This window comes from Nannospalax galili, unplaced genomic scaffold (genome assembly GCF_000622305.1).
Source record: "Nannospalax galili isolate Female #2095 unplaced genomic scaffold, S.galili_v1.0 scaffold137, whole genome shotgun sequence".
Classification (NCBI taxonomy): domain Eukaryota; kingdom Metazoa; phylum Chordata; class Mammalia; order Rodentia; family Spalacidae; genus Nannospalax; species Nannospalax galili.
The window spans coordinates 167,429-183,084 of NW_008340203.1; the positions used below are offsets into that span (position 1 = coordinate 167,429).

The following is a 15,656-nucleotide window of genomic DNA, read 5'->3' on the forward strand; positions in this document are numbered from 1 at the left end:
TTTTATCTCTAAGAAGAAAACATTGTGGCCAATTAATTACTGGATGGGCATTGATAACCTTGAGTAAAAGTTTAAGAATCCTTCTGGCACGAACTAACAGACTAAATGTCCTGTTTCTTTGTACCCTAAAGCTTTGTATGTGACTGCCATATCCCACGTGACTGCTAGTTCCTTGGGATGTATAAAAACCATCTGAATTTTAAAATAAAGCGGCTTGTTGAAAAGACACAGGTTCCCGGGTCTAAGACTCTGTCGCTGATCAAGTCCTCTGCCCTGAAACCAGTAGGTGCCCCCACCACCCAAGCAAAGTAAACCTGAGTCCCGACACCAAACAATTGGTTGGATCAGAAGTTTTCTCTTTTAATTGATTCGTTTTGTCCTCTCTTACCTCATTCCCTCTTAACCTTATGGAACTCCTTTGTTGATGCAGCTAATTTGCATTTTCTGCATTTCCTGTTCATGAGAGGAGGTGAAGGAAGCGAATTACCAGGAGACAGATAAATAGTTCCAAAGTGCTCCATTCCCAAGCCAATGAGGCAGGTAGCCATCTTACATCTTGGTGAATTTCCTTTTTCTTGATGAATCTTTGATCAGGTCTTTATTCACATAGGCTGTCTCTATTTACTCTTTATGGAATAAACAGGTAGGTTACGTAGCAGCTGCTTCTCCAGCTTCTTGACCTCCACAGGCTTCTTCCCTTTCTAGCTCTCCACTGGCTTCTTGTCCGCAGCCCCCTTCTCTGCTGCACCCTTATCTATGGCTGCCAGTGAGGCTGCTGTCACTTCCAGTTTCTTTACCTGGAGTTTGTGATTTCTGGCTTGTGAGGAATGCCGGCCCTGAGCACAGTCTGCATGTGGTATGCAATGTGATGCTCAGGTTCCTCAATGGATTCTTCTTCCAGACTCTTGCGTGGTACTGGAGGGCTCTTTGGATTTCTGGGCTAAGGTCTGTATTCATCCTCTTGTGTACTTGAAGACTTATAGTTACTCTTGAGGGAAACAGCCTTACCCTGTGTCTCAGACAATTTAACTTCTGGAAAGTACTCTCAGTTCAAATGCAGAAACGTCCCACTTTCCCACCAGGAGCAAGTTTCAAAATGTTCATCTTGCTTACTTTAAGCAGAGTAATACCAGGGATGTTTCTGAAGGTCTTGAGGATATCATTGTCCTCCTTGTAGATGACACAGGGTCCCCTGTGCTGGATCCCATGGTGTTTTCTCATTTTGCCCTTGCCAGCTCTCATTTGCTCAGAGGCTTAGACCTGATTTGGGTTTTTTGGGGGATTTATTTATTTTTATTTTATGTGTACAAGTGTTATACCTGTATGTATGTAAGTGCACAGTGTTGTGCAATGCCTAAGGAGGTCAGAAAAGGGCATTGGATTCCCCTGGAACTGGAGTTATGGTTGATTGTTAGCTGCTATGTGGGTGCTGGGCACTGAACTCAGGTCCTCTGCAAGAATAGCCAGTGCTCTTAATGGCTAAGCCATCTCTCCAGCCCAGCATAGACCTTTTTTTTCCATGTCATTCTAGGCTTTAAGTTTCTTAAGCAGGAGAACAGCCTCCTTGGCCTCCTCCTTTAACCTTCAACTTCATTGTCTACCACCAAAGGAAGTTCAGGAACGTCCTCAAAATGATGACCTTAGACGTGACCAAAGCTGGTAAGGAAAGGCATGCAGCCCAGAGCAGATAGCATATTGCTTTTGGGTTGTGTTCACTCTATGGTACCAACAACGCCAGATTTTGGTTGGTTTGAACATGCAGCATCCCCGACACATATTTCCAAAGGCTTCCCAGTCAGAACGGTGGGTTCTACCACCTCAAACACTGGGAATTTGAGCCATAGCTCTGCCAGTACCCCAAGACTCACCCTGGTCTGATGTCCTGCTAATTCACTGATGGCACAGGGCTGTCTGTTGTTTGCACGGAAGTTATTCACAATATCCAGTGGAACAGGAGCCTTGAACATAGCTGGAAAAGTGACATTTTTACCAAATGACTTCCCCTTTTCAGAGTACATCAATATGAGGGGGTGAGCATTTGCCACGGCGTGGGGTGGTGTGGGGGGAAGGCCATGCCCTTCCCATCTTGGAGAATTTTTTATTAAACAATGTGGTAGAAGTTTGGCATTGAATTTTGGAGGAAATAATATCTCTTCCAGCTTATGTTTATGTAAGTATGTTTCAATCTTGAATTGGAGTTTTGCTTTAAAGAGGGAAAAATAATTGAAAGGAAAGTAACAAATTTTGTGTGTGGTACATTTACCCTTCAAAATATCTAATGTTGTTATATACAAGGGTGATCTTGTATCCTAATCCAGTTAATGTTCTTACCTGTCATACACATAATTTTTTTACAATTATTTAGTTTTTGTGAGTGCATGTATGTGTGTGGGTGTACATGTGCCACGGTAGATCAGAGGACAATTTTTGGGAGTTGGTTCCCTCTGTCCACCTTGTAGGTTCTGGAGATTGAACTCAGGCCATCAGGCTTGTCAGCAAGTGAGCCATCTCCCTTGCTCCCTCGCCCCCTCAACATACATATAAGCATGCTTTTAGTTTAAAGAGCATCGCAGATAGAATTCATGGCAACACAATTTTTGCTAAGTGGCTTGTCTCTCTAGGTCTTTAGATAGGTGAGTCTTACAACTGATCTTTTAATTTGGGGCAATAATCTCACAGTGCTTGGGTATTATTTTATTTATGAAGTATAGTTTCTCTAGCAGCTTATATCTCTTTTTAATTAAGCGTATGTTTTAATAGGATTATAGATGTATAATTAGTTGGTAAATAAAGGATCTTTTTAACCTTAAAAAAATGCTGTAAGTTACGGGTTTTACTGGCTCGCCCCCTTTTTGTTAGACTGCTGACTTGCTGCTCACAGAGAAGTGCGTGTCACCACACGATGTGGTTAAGCTTGTGTTTCGTGGGGCAGTTAAGAAGATAATTCGATGAAGGGTTTTGCAATGGAACATGCTTGTCAGCATTCTTCAGTGGGTATTCGGCGTGATGAGAAATGCTTGCACCAGTGTCTATATGTTCCATACAGGCATTTGGTGTGGAGTGATCAGTGGGGTGTATGACACACTGACGTTGTACCTCAAGGCCCAACAGGAAGGCAATGTCTCCAAGTAAGGACTTTGCTTGGAGCCCCGTTTTCTCCAGCTTCTTCCTTGGCACCTCCTCTTCCTACCTGATTAATGGTCACTGAACACATGCAAATGCTTCTTATCCAAAAACGAGCTGTGTGAGAGGACAAGGCCAGTTTAGGACATTAATTGGGTATGTTACGGTGTATCGCAAAATCATATTATATTATTAGCTTTACAGTCTGTAAGCACCTAAGGACACAAACAAAAATTCGTAATCCAGCTTCCTCTTCTTTACCCAGTTTTCCTGTATAGCCTCTGGCCTTGAAGTTCTCATTAGTAGGCTGAAACTGTGCTCCCTGCCACCAGGACTGATAGGTAAATTGAGTCAATCAAGAAGCACCAGGACACAGACAAGAACTACGGCGGGGTAGAGTTTATTGGCAGAGAAAGCACATGGGACAGTCCCCAGTTCGGGATGGAGGAGCTGTCAGTTTAACAGGCTGTTGGCTGGGAGGATTTTATAGGGGGGCTAGGGAGTGAGGAATGGGGGAAAAATTATTCCAAGCAGAGGGGTCTGGATCCTGCCAGGAAGAAGCACTCTCTGCTGAGATAGTCCCTTATGTCAACTGGGTCTTGGGTCATGAGATTAAAGGGACCTGCTTCCCTTCCAAACTTATCTTAAAAGAAGCAGCTTATGCTGAGGCAGCTCTTACAATAGTGGGTCTGGGGGTGCAGGGCCTTAAGGGGGTCTACACATTGTGAAACTTATCAGGGGTAAGCAGTTTGTACTGAGACAGCTCTTACATCAGTGGGTCTGGGGGTGCAGGGCCTGTTTGTCTTCTAAAATTATCTGGGAAACAGCTTTGTGCTGAGACAGCCTAAATGTAGCTCCCTGGCCAGTTTCTATTTTGCAAGGGGGCTTTGCTGCTCTAGGGGGAAGGTCGTCTGCAGACCTGGACTCTAACAAGGACCAGTGTATATGGGACTTTCATTCTTGTCTGACACCTGGAAGAGAGATTTTTGTTGGGTCCTAATGAGTCAGGATAGGAAAACGGGATATTAAGGAGACATAGAGAGAGAGAAAGGAGTCCCACACCACAGTGTATGGTTGAAGTCCCTGAGAGCCATGAATTCTAGTATACTTACCAAAATGTTGCCTACATAGAGACAATAGTCCTTTTATATAGCTATTTAAAATAAGAACGTTAGTGGCACTTTTTTATCTTGGGGATAATCAATAGCTATCTAATTGGACTTAAAACCTGCTCAATGGGACTCATGTGTGGTACTGTAAACATAGCCAAATACACATGGCTGGAGGCATCACAAATCCTTGAGAAAACCTTACTATTGTCACATCCCTAGACAAACATAATTTCTTACTGAATGCTAAATATGAATCCTTATATTTATGGACAAGTATACCTGTCACCACTCATCAAAGAAACTTCTTTTTGCAACAGATAGAGACTATTACAGAGTTCCACAACTGGTCACACATGCAGAATAAATGTCTGTGAGATGCCCAGCCCTGAGTGTCATATCTACAGTGGAACCTCTACACCTAAGGCTCATGGAGCATAATGGAACAGGGGGTAGGGTAGAAAGAATTCTAATGTATCTCTCAACTCTCACCAGTGAAACTTACTCATGCAACAGAGGGTGATTAATACAGAAAGCCACAACTGGCCACAGTGTAGAGAAGAAAAGACTGCAGAGTGTGTGTCCCTGGATAGGACTTGTATATTAAACCTCTGCCACCCAGACCTCAGGGACCATTGCCGAAGAGGGGGTAGAAAGATTGTAAGAGCCAGAGGTGGTTGGTGCATGACCACAAGGAAACAAAGTCTTTCAGGCTTCTGGGAACTTATTTATATGACCTACAGCAATGGTGACAGCATGCACAAGACCTATGCAGACTCAAGCAGACAAAAACCCAGCATAGAAAATGAGCAGGAGGCCCCAACCTCAGCAGAGGAACTATTGGCAGCTGATCACTGCTGGGTAAGGGAGAGTTGGTCTTTTTTAAGAGAGTGATGCTAGATAGGCTGAACAGGCTCCAGTGGATGAACGCACACTGAGGGATATATGGGTACACAAACTTGGCTTGATAGGCTTTAACATATATGACAGAATACATGAAAATCTGGTGGGTGGGCTATAGAGGGGAACAGATAAGGAAGGAGGTCTAAATATGAATAAGAAGTGCATAAAAAATTAATAAAAATATATATTGGGAAAAAGAATGTTGAAGCTGGAGCAATGGCTCAGTGGTTAAGAGCACATATTTCTCTTCTAGACGACCTAAGTTTGAGTCCCAATTCCCATATCAGGGTGTTCATAACCACCTGTAATTCCAGCTCCAGGGGATCCAATACCTCTGGCCTCTGAGAACACCTTCACTCAGGTACACACACACACGCACACACACACACACACACACACACACACACACGATTAAAAGGAAAATAAATCTTAAAATAAGAATGTTAAAATAATGAGTCATGTCTAAGGCTTAAGCATATGTGATCAACTATAAATGGCCTGTCTCTTTTCCTAGCTGTAAACCTATTTATAGTAAAAGACATTGGGGGTGGGTCTGGAGAGATCACTGGGTCGTTAAGAGCCTGTACTGCTCTTGCAGAAGACCTGAGTTCAGTTCCCAGCACCCATGTTGGGTAGTTCACAAGCTTCTGTAACTCCAGCTCTAGGGGATCTGACACCTTTGGCTTCTGACCTGTACTCACATACACATACACATAATTAAAAATAAAATCTTTTTTTAAAAAGGACATGACTTAACCCCCTTGTGCAACTTTTGTGACCCATGAGCGGGTTTTATCAGACTGTAATCCTTTCCAGGTATCTAAGGACATCTCTGGAATGACCCTCTGAGCTCATTTACCACAAAGAGGGTAAGAGGGGGAAAAAGTTTCCTAGCAACCATCTGAGATATAACTTGAGAGGCCCCCAAATCCTCTATAGGGTTCTGCTAAGACACAGTGCTTTCCTCTCTTTAGAGCCCACACCCATGCTTGGTGTGTGCTATCCTTTCCCTGAGTGCCTTTTGTTCTAATAGTCCACACATGCTTAAATATATGATAACAATCTCTTCTTTGTGTATGTGTGTGTGTATTTGTATATATCTTCCTGTATGCTTGCACAAGCAGCACTTAACTGCTGAACCATCTCCCCAGCCCTCAATCTCTCCTCAATAAACTCCTCTGCTTCATTGTGGTTTGTCCTGAAACTCTTCCATGGTGAAGTCAAGAGTCCCAGCTTGACCTGAGTTGAGGTCTCTGGAAAGGGCTCCTTGGACTGCAACAGGCAGCAGACACTAAGTGTGTAACCCCCACCAACCCGATAGGTGTTCTTTAACAACTGGTCTTTGAAATAGTAATTCCTCTAAACATGCGTTCTCTAACTACTGACACTGACCCTGCTGTCTTCTAAGACGTGTCTTAGATACTTTAGAACCATCTCAGTTTGTTCTAGAAATTTTAATTCCTCACATTTATAAATTCACTTGTATTGATCTTTTCTTGGATTCTTTTCCTCTCTGTTGTTTCTGTTTTGGTTTGTTAAAAAAATTTAAAATTTACTTAAAAACCCTACCAGGTATGGACACCTTTAATCCCAGCACTTGAGAGACTGAGGCAGGTGGATCTCTGTGAGATCGAAGCCAGCCTGGTCTACATAGTGAGTTCTAGGCCAGCTGGGGCTACAGGGAGACCCTGTCTCAAAACCAAACCAAACCAAACCAAATCAAACCAAACCAAAGCAAACCAAACCAAAACAAAAAGACCTTCACTTTAGGCCATCTTCATAGGATGTTTGCCCTGCAAACAAGTTTTTAGCATCTTGTCAGTGTTCCCCTGACATTTGTCTTTTTATATATCCCAAATGTGCCCTTGAATGTAGCTATGAATTTTCTTCTCTTCAGCTGGGTGCTATATTTCTTTATAAGATTCTGTACTCATTATTCAGTGTTTTATGATGCATGTGCTTTTATTCATTCATTTTAAATTAAACTATTTTTTATTTCTATTTTTTAGCTTCTTATTTTTTTGAGATGGGGTCTCATATAGCCCAGGGTGGCCTCAAATTTGCTGTGTAACTGAAGATGACCTTGAACTTCCCATCCTCCTGCCTCCTGCTCCCAAGTGCTAGGATTAGAGGTGTCACCATGCCTAGCACATTAACCTTCTTACTTTAAAATAATTGTAGAGTCAGTTATAAGAAAGAGTACTGAGAGCCATCATTTATGGAACTCTACAGATGGTAACATCTTGTAAACCTGTAAGGCAATGTTACAACCCATATATCCACACGCTACAGCCAGGGCACAGAATATTTCCACTGTTATGTGTTGACTATAGAGGGCATTTACTGATGGTTAGCTATGGGTGGTGTGCTGGTAGCCATGAGCGACACAGAAAGGAATTAGATGCTGACCCTGCAGAAATGGCTCCAATTCAAGGAAGAAAGTTTTACAAGGAATGATTTATTTACTATTTGTATTGTGAATTTGACTTAGGACTTCATGACTGCTTAGCATGTGCTGTATCACTGTGCTTAACTGTTGAACCATCTCTCCAGCCCCTAGAAACATCTTCCTTAAAGACCTGGAAACCATCTCTTTGGGATGCAAATGTCCAAAGATACTAACACTACCATCTCCTAAGTTCTGCAGGTGGAAAGAAGCTTAACTTCAGTGGATGCCTTGTTCCCAAACTACCTTCCATGAAAAATTTGTGCTTTACATAAAACCTACTAAATAACACAGACATCACCCTAATTACCAGGCAGTTAGGATGAAATCTGTGTGACAAATGGGCCATCAAATCATCTTATTGGGAAACCAGTCATTGCTTTTTTAAAAAAGTCTTTTCATTTACTTTATTTATTTATTTAGTGGATGCCTTGTTCCCAAACTACCTTCCATGAAAAATTTGTGCTTTACATAAAACCTACTAAATAACACAGACATCACCCTAATTACCAGGCAGTTAGGATGAAATCTGTGTGACAAATGGGCCATCAAATCATCTTATTGGGAAACCAGTCATTGCTTTTTTAAAAAAGTCTTTTCATTTACTTTATTTATTTATTTTTTATTTTTTTTAAAAGATAGGAGGAAGAGAGTTTACTTTGAAATAAATTTTTTTTTTAGGGAAAGAAGGAGCTCAAGAGAGGTAGGAACATAAGTGAAGGGAATTAGTAAGGGAGAAAGGGAGGAAATGGGGGCACCTTAGTTGGGGAAACCATGATGGAGGGGTGAGACAATGCGGGAGATAAATAATGCCTAGCTAGTTTTGAAAACCAGAGGGAACCATATTACTCCAACAACCTACTGACAAATTATACGTACCAGATCAAGAAATATATGTCTAGGTAAGGTTTATCTGAGAACAATTGGTCTTTGCCCAAGATTTATCTGCATGACACATAGTAATTAAAAGTACCAGACTGGTGGAACTAACCTTCTTGGATGTTTAACAGACATACTTTGAGGCCTATATTAATTTGGTCAGAGGGACATAAAGGACAGTTTTTGCCCTCCTAGGTTGACTAGTTCCAGGGGACTATGAGTATCTCTCAAAATGTCCTGTAATTGTGGTGGGTCACCTGTCCTCTTGATCACGGAGGCCAAGGAGACTCCAACAGATGGACTTGAACCAGTATCCAGCCTACAAAGAAGGAGGGTCAACACAGAGGAATCATTTTCTCCATGCTTCCAAGCAAAGCCAACCACGGTCTAGCAGGACCTTTGACTTATCTTCACATCAATGGAACTGGTAAAAGAAAGGAGCCAGGGGCTCCTCCCAAGCCCATGTGACCCCTGAGGAACAGATCCTCAAATGACGTTAAGAGTAAAAATAAATTGGTTTATCTGGGCCAACTGTATGGCCATATGTATAGCTAAAGGCTACATAACAAGCAACAATGCCAGATGGGAGAGACCTTTTTTTGAGTTGTGGGCCAGGTTGGCCAAAGGGACTCCTAGATAGTAACCCAGCATAGAACTGGGAAAATGAACAGCAGACCCCAATCTTACCTAAAGGAATATCGACAACTGAAAAAAAAATTAAAAAACATTTTTATTTATTATTTTTATGTGTATGCATGTATTGCCTGCATGCAGATAAGTGCACCTGTGTTCTGCAGTGCCCACGGAGGTCAGAAGAGGCTGTAGGATCCCCTAGGACTAGAGTTATGGACAGTTGTTAGCTGCCATGTGGGTGCTGGGATTTGAACCTGGGTCTTCTACAAGAACTACCAGTGTTCTTAACCGCTGAGCCATCTCTCCAGCCCCTGAAATAAAAAATTTAAATAAGGATTTCCTAGTTACTTTCTATTGCTGTGACAAAAACACTGATCAAAACCAATTTGGGGAGGAAAGGGTTTCTTTGACTTGCAGCATAATTCATCGTCAAGGGAAGTCAAGGTAGGAACTCAGGGCAGGAACCCAAAGGCAGAAGCTGAAGCACAGGCCATTGAGGAATGCTGCTTACTGGCTGGCTCCCCTGGCCTGTGTTCAGCTTGCTTTCTTATGCAATGCAGGATCACCTGCTAAGGGGTGGCACCACCCACAATAGACTGGGGGCTCCCACATCACTCAATCAAGAAAATGTGCCATAGACATAAGGCCCCAGGTCAATCCAATGGAGGAAATCCCTCAATTGAGGTTCCCTCCACCCAGGTGTGTCAAGCTGACAACTGAAGCTATGCAGTGTACAGTGAACAGGTCATTGTCACTTAGTCCATTCACGGTGTTGTGTCACTAAGGCTATGAGTGAGTTCCAAACCATTTTGTCTCTTTGCTTTGGAACCTGCTCCAATTCCATTTTCCACGAACTCCTTAGAGTTAGCACTTAGTTAACGTTATTGGACAGATGAATGAATATCAGTGTAAACAGTCTTTATTTAAATTTTCCTTTACATTTTATTTATTTTTATTTACATTTATTTGTGGGAGGGGTATGAATGCTACAGCATGTGTGGGAAGGTCAGAGGACAACTTTAGGGATTTAGCTCTCTCCTTCTACCATGAGGGTCCTGGGGATCAAACTCAGTGTGTCAGGTTTGGAAGCAGGTGCTTTGACCCACTGAATTATTGTGCTAGCCTCACATTTTTTTATTATTATTTTTTATTTTGTGTGTATGCGTGTATTGCCTGCATGTAGGTAAGTGTATCTGTGTTGTGTAATGCCCACGGAGGTCAGAAGAGGCTGTTGGATCCCCTAGTACTGGAGTTACAGACAGTTGTTAGCTGCCATGTGGGTGCTGGGATTTGAACCTGGGTGTTCTGTAAGAACAACCGGTGTTCTTAACCACTGAGCCATCTCTCCAGCCCCACCTGACAATTTTTTATAATGATAATTTTAGTGCAAGTTAATTGTAGAAATGAATGAATTTCACTGTGACATTTTCAAAAATATGCTTTGATAATGCCCACACTCCTCTCTTCTCCTCTACCCCCCTTTCCCTTCCTCTTCCCTAATAGTTCTTCTATTTTCAGATTTGAATAGATGATTTGTTTTTTTTTTGGAGACAGGATCTCATATAGTCCAGGCTGGTCTCAAACTTGCTGTGCTGTCAAGGAGCACCTTGGACTCCTGACCCTCCTGTCTCTACCTGGTAAGTGCTGAGATAACAGAAGTGCCCACACTTGGCTCTAGAGTAGACACTCTATTATTGATTTAAAAAATCTTGTTTTATTCATTTGTGGTTGGATAGAATGCAGGATGCTATTCAGTTTTCCTGTATTAGGTGAGACTTTCATTGTGTACTAATATGTTGTCAGTTTTGGAGGAAGTTCCATGGATTACTTAGAAGAAAAGTGTAGTCATTAGCACTTGGGTGGTATGTTTTGCAAATGTTTGTCAGATCCATTTGATTTATGATGGAAGTTAGTTCCAGAGTCTCTGTTTAGTTTTTGTCTGGAAGATCTGTCTGTTGGGGAGAATGGGTATTGAAGTCACCCACTTTCACTGTGTTATGTCTGTCTGTGGTTTAAGATCTAGTAGTGTTTCTTCTATGAAGTTAGGTGCCCCAGTATTTGGTGTATAAATGTTTAGAACTGTACTATCCTCTTGGTGAATTTTCCCTTAATGTGTCTGTAGAGGCCTTTCTTATTTCTTCTGACTACTTTTGATTTGAAGTCTATTTTGTCAGAGATTAGAATAGCTACGCCTGCTTGTTTCTTGATTCCATTTTCTTGGGATATCTTTTTCCATCCTTTTACTCTAAGTTAATGTCTATTGTTGATGGTGTAAATTTTCTATGGAAACACAAAAAAACCCAGGATAGACAAAACAATCATGAACAATAAAAGAACTGTTGTGTGTGTGGGTAATCATTATCCCTGATTTAAAACTATACTACAGAGCAATAGTAATAAAACCAGCATAGTAATGGCATAAAAACAGACACGTTGATTAGTGGGATAGAAATGAGGACCCAGATTTAAGACCACATACATAAGGCTACCTGATTTTTGATTAAGGGGCCAAAAATACACACTGGAGAAAAGAGAGCATTTTCAACAAATGGTGCTGGTCAAACTGGATAGCTACATGTATAAGAATGAAACTAGGTCCCTATTTCTCACCCTCCACAAAGCTTCAAATGGATCTAAGACTTCAGCATAAGATCTGATACCCAGAATCTGATAGAAGAAAAAATAGGGAATACACTGGAACTTTAAAACACAGGAAAGGACTTTCTGAATAGGACCCTGATAGTGTAGGCATTAAGGCCAACAATTAACAAATGAGACCACATGAAATTAAAAAGCTTCTCTGTGCTACAAAAGACACCATCATTTGAGTGAAAAGGGAATTCCTACAAAGTGGGAAAAATTTTTTACCAGTTATACATATGACAGAGTGTTAATATCTAGAATGTACAAAGACCTAAAACAACCCCCCCCAAACAAGCCCAATTAAAAAAAATGGAGCTGGGTGTGGTGGTATACACTTTTAATCCCAGCACTTGGTAGGCAGAGGCAGGTGGATCTTTGTGAGTTCAGGGCCAGCCTGGTCTACATAGTGAGTCCCAGGGCAGCTGGGGCTACAAGGAAGCTTTGTCTCAAAAAACAACCAATAAAAAAAAAAAAAACCAAACCCCCCCCCCAAAACAAAAACCAAAAAACCAAACAAAACAAACCAAACAAAAACAAAAAAAAAAAACAAAACCCCCCCCCAAAACCAAAAACCAAAACAAACCAAACAAAAACAAAAAAAAAAAACAAAACCCCCCCCCAAAACCAAAAACCGAAAACCAAACCAAACCAAACCAAACAACAACAACAAAAAAAATGGGCGGGGGTGGGGGCATGGACCTAAACAGAGAGTTCTCAAAGGAAGAAATACGAATGGCTAAGAAACACTTAAAAAAAGTTCAACATCCTTATCCATTAGAGAAATGCAAATTAAAACTACTACAAGATTTTATCTACCCAGTCAGAATGACTGAGATTAACAGATGACAAATGCTGGTGTGGATGTTGAGAGAGACTTATTCACTGCTAGTGGGAGTGTAAACTATGCAGTCACTATGGAAATCAGTGTGAAGATTCCTCACAAAGCTAGAAATAGATTTACTTATTTACATGATGCAGCTATACCACTCCTGGGGACTTGCTCATTCATGGTCATTGCTACTCTATTCACAGTAGCCAGGAAATAGCCTAGTTGTCCATCAAAGAAAATTTTGTTACATTTACACAATGGAATATTATTTAGCTATTAAGAAAAATGAAATTAAAAAAAGAAAAATGCAGCTACGAAATTTGCAGGAAAATGGACAGAAATGGAAACAATCACCTCGAATGAAGTATCCCAGAAATACAAACATTGCATGTTTTCTCTCATATATAGGTTCTGGCTTTGAATCTTTAGATATGTGTGTTCCATTTGGAATACCCATAGAGGTCAGGAGCTAGTAAGGCACCATAGACCAGAGTAGGGAGGACCTTTCAAGAGTAAAGTGATAAAATATAGTGATATAAAGGGGGAAAGGGGACTAATGGCATGGGAAGGATTAAATGGGGTGGGACATGGGTGGGTAGGGTAGAGGAGGGAATAGAAGGAGGGACAACTAACACTAAAGGGTCTTTTGAAAAGCCATATAGAAACCTAGTACTGTAGAAGATCTCTAAAATACATACGTGTATGTATATAAAGAGAATAAGTGGCATTATCCCATAACAGGGGGACAAAACCCCAACTAGACACCTCATCTTAGTAAATAAAAGCCCCAGGACCAGGAATGGGTTACCTCTCTTCAAGTTGTTGACCAGCAGGGTCCCATTGACCAGCCCCCAAAACATTACAGGCTATTGGCACTACTCTTGGTTACCCTCTAGAATCTGACAGTACGACCCTATTGCTGAAGACACTACTATTGTAAGACACTGTCGTAGAACAAACATGGAGAAATCAAGCTGATACTGACTTTAAAGAGTCATATCTACTAGCTATCTTTAACAGTCTTGGAAGGTGCTTAGCATGTTACCAGAGGAGAAAAGTAACATCAGTTTTATCTGGCTGTGAGCTCTTTGAGTTACAAAAATGATTGATCTGGCAAAATATGTCTATTAGTGAAAGGGGTGCGAATGTTATGGGAGTAACCAACCACCCCCTAATTGTATTTAAGGCCCACTGTACAAGATGGAACCCATACCTGGCACCGTTATTGGTGGCTAGATCAATCATGGGCCATAGGGGATAACCTGCTACTCGTAGTCCACTAAATCGATGTGATATTAAAATGACTCCTAACGACTTATTGCTATATCCATGGATTAGTGTATTTCTCAACCCTCATCAGAGAAATTCCTTACAGTAAAGGAAAATTATCACAGAGACCCACAACTGGCCAATGTACAGAGAATAAGAAACTTGGGAGTGTTCAGTCCTAAATGGAATATCTATATCACATTTCTCCTCCCCAGAACTCAGGGATCATTGCAGAAGAGAGGGTGGAAAGATTGTTAGGTGTCAGAGTACAAGGAAACAGTGTTTCCAAACAGCAGGGCAGTTACATATATGAACTCATACCAGTTGCAACAACATGCACAAGACCTGCTAAAACTTAAGCAGGCAAAATCCCAGCATGGAGGAGAAGGTAGGCATGAAGTCCTCCCCACTAACCAAGGAGTTACTGGTATATGATAGCTGCTGGGAGGGGAAGAGTTGGTTTTCTCTAAGGGCAAGATCACTGTTAGGCTGACCATGCTCCAGGGTTGGTATCACTCTCAAGAGTATCCGGGCAACACAACTTGGACTGGGGAGGATAAGAAGAACAGGAAGATGGGTGGGTAGGGAGGCGGGGTGGATCTGGGAGGAGTTGGGAGAAAGGAGAATATGATCAAAACACATTGTGTGAAACTCTCAAAGAATTAATAAAAAACTTGAAAACAAGTCTTGTTTGAAAACCGAATTGGTTATTGTTAAACTTATCTCATGTATTTTGAGTTCTGGAAATGTTCACTGCAGAGTTCAAGTTTGTTTCAATTTTCTGATTGTATCATCAGGAGAGCAGCTGCTCACTTAAGGACAACTGCTGTGTATTTAGGATGGAATGATAATCTTTTCCTCTTGGATGTGAGACCGTATCCAGGTTAAAGGCATTAATATGGCATACCAGCAATTACTCAGTTTAAAGTAACTTAATTGCATCAATAGATCATGTCATTTTGCATAAATATAATGCTTCTATTTCTGTAAATAATTTTGAACATTTGGAAAAATGCCAAGGATTGTAGGTTTTTTAAAAAAATTATTTTTATTTTATGTGTATGAATATATTGCCTGCATGTATATAATTGTACCTGTGTTGTGCAGTGCTCGTGGAGGTCAGAAAAGGGCATCGGATCCCCTGGAACTAGAGTTAGAATGGTTGTTAGCCACCATCACCATGTGGGTGTTGGGAACTGAATCCAGGTCCTCTGCAAGAGCAGCTATTGCTCGTAAGCACCAATCCATCTCTCCAGCTCTGAGATTTGTAGTTTTGTAGTTTGTTTTTTTGGTCTTTTTGAGACAGGGTTTCCCTGTAGCCCCAGCTGTCCTGGAACTCACTATGTGGATTTGTAGTTTTTAATTCTTAAAAGTCATTGTCTCTGAGACCTCCATAAACAGCCACAGGACTAGCAACTCGCATGCTAAACGAGAGAGCCATTCTCACGGTGTGAAAATTACTGAACCGCTTCTGTTCTCTCTGAGGAATCCTCATGTCAACCTTAAAGGGTGAATAAAGTATATGGATCCTTTTTCTCACCTGTTTGACCCTATAAAATACCTTTGATGCTTAAGCCTTATTGAGTTTCTATGGTATCATTATATATCTAGCAATCAACAAGTAAAATAACGATCTAGAAGTAAGATGCAAGTGTGCACAGTGGGGAGCTGCCCTTGGCTGCCTTCTCTCACACAGTTCATTTTCTGACTGGAGCTCAAGGCAGGTGCTGGTTTCCTCCAGACTGATCTGAAGCACTCCTCTCTCTAGTGACACAAATTCTGCAATTCATGAACAAATTTTACAGTCTTTTTTAGCCCCCCC

The 15,656-nt window shown here is 41.3% G+C and overlaps 1 pseudogene; it reads right to left on the reverse strand.

Annotated features, from left to right (window-relative positions):
* Nucleotides 1-617: 617 nt before the first annotated feature.
* On the reverse strand, nucleotides 618-13,810 carry LOC103735931 (annotated as a pseudogene).
* Between the last annotated feature and the right edge of the window lie 1,846 nt (nucleotides 13,811-15,656).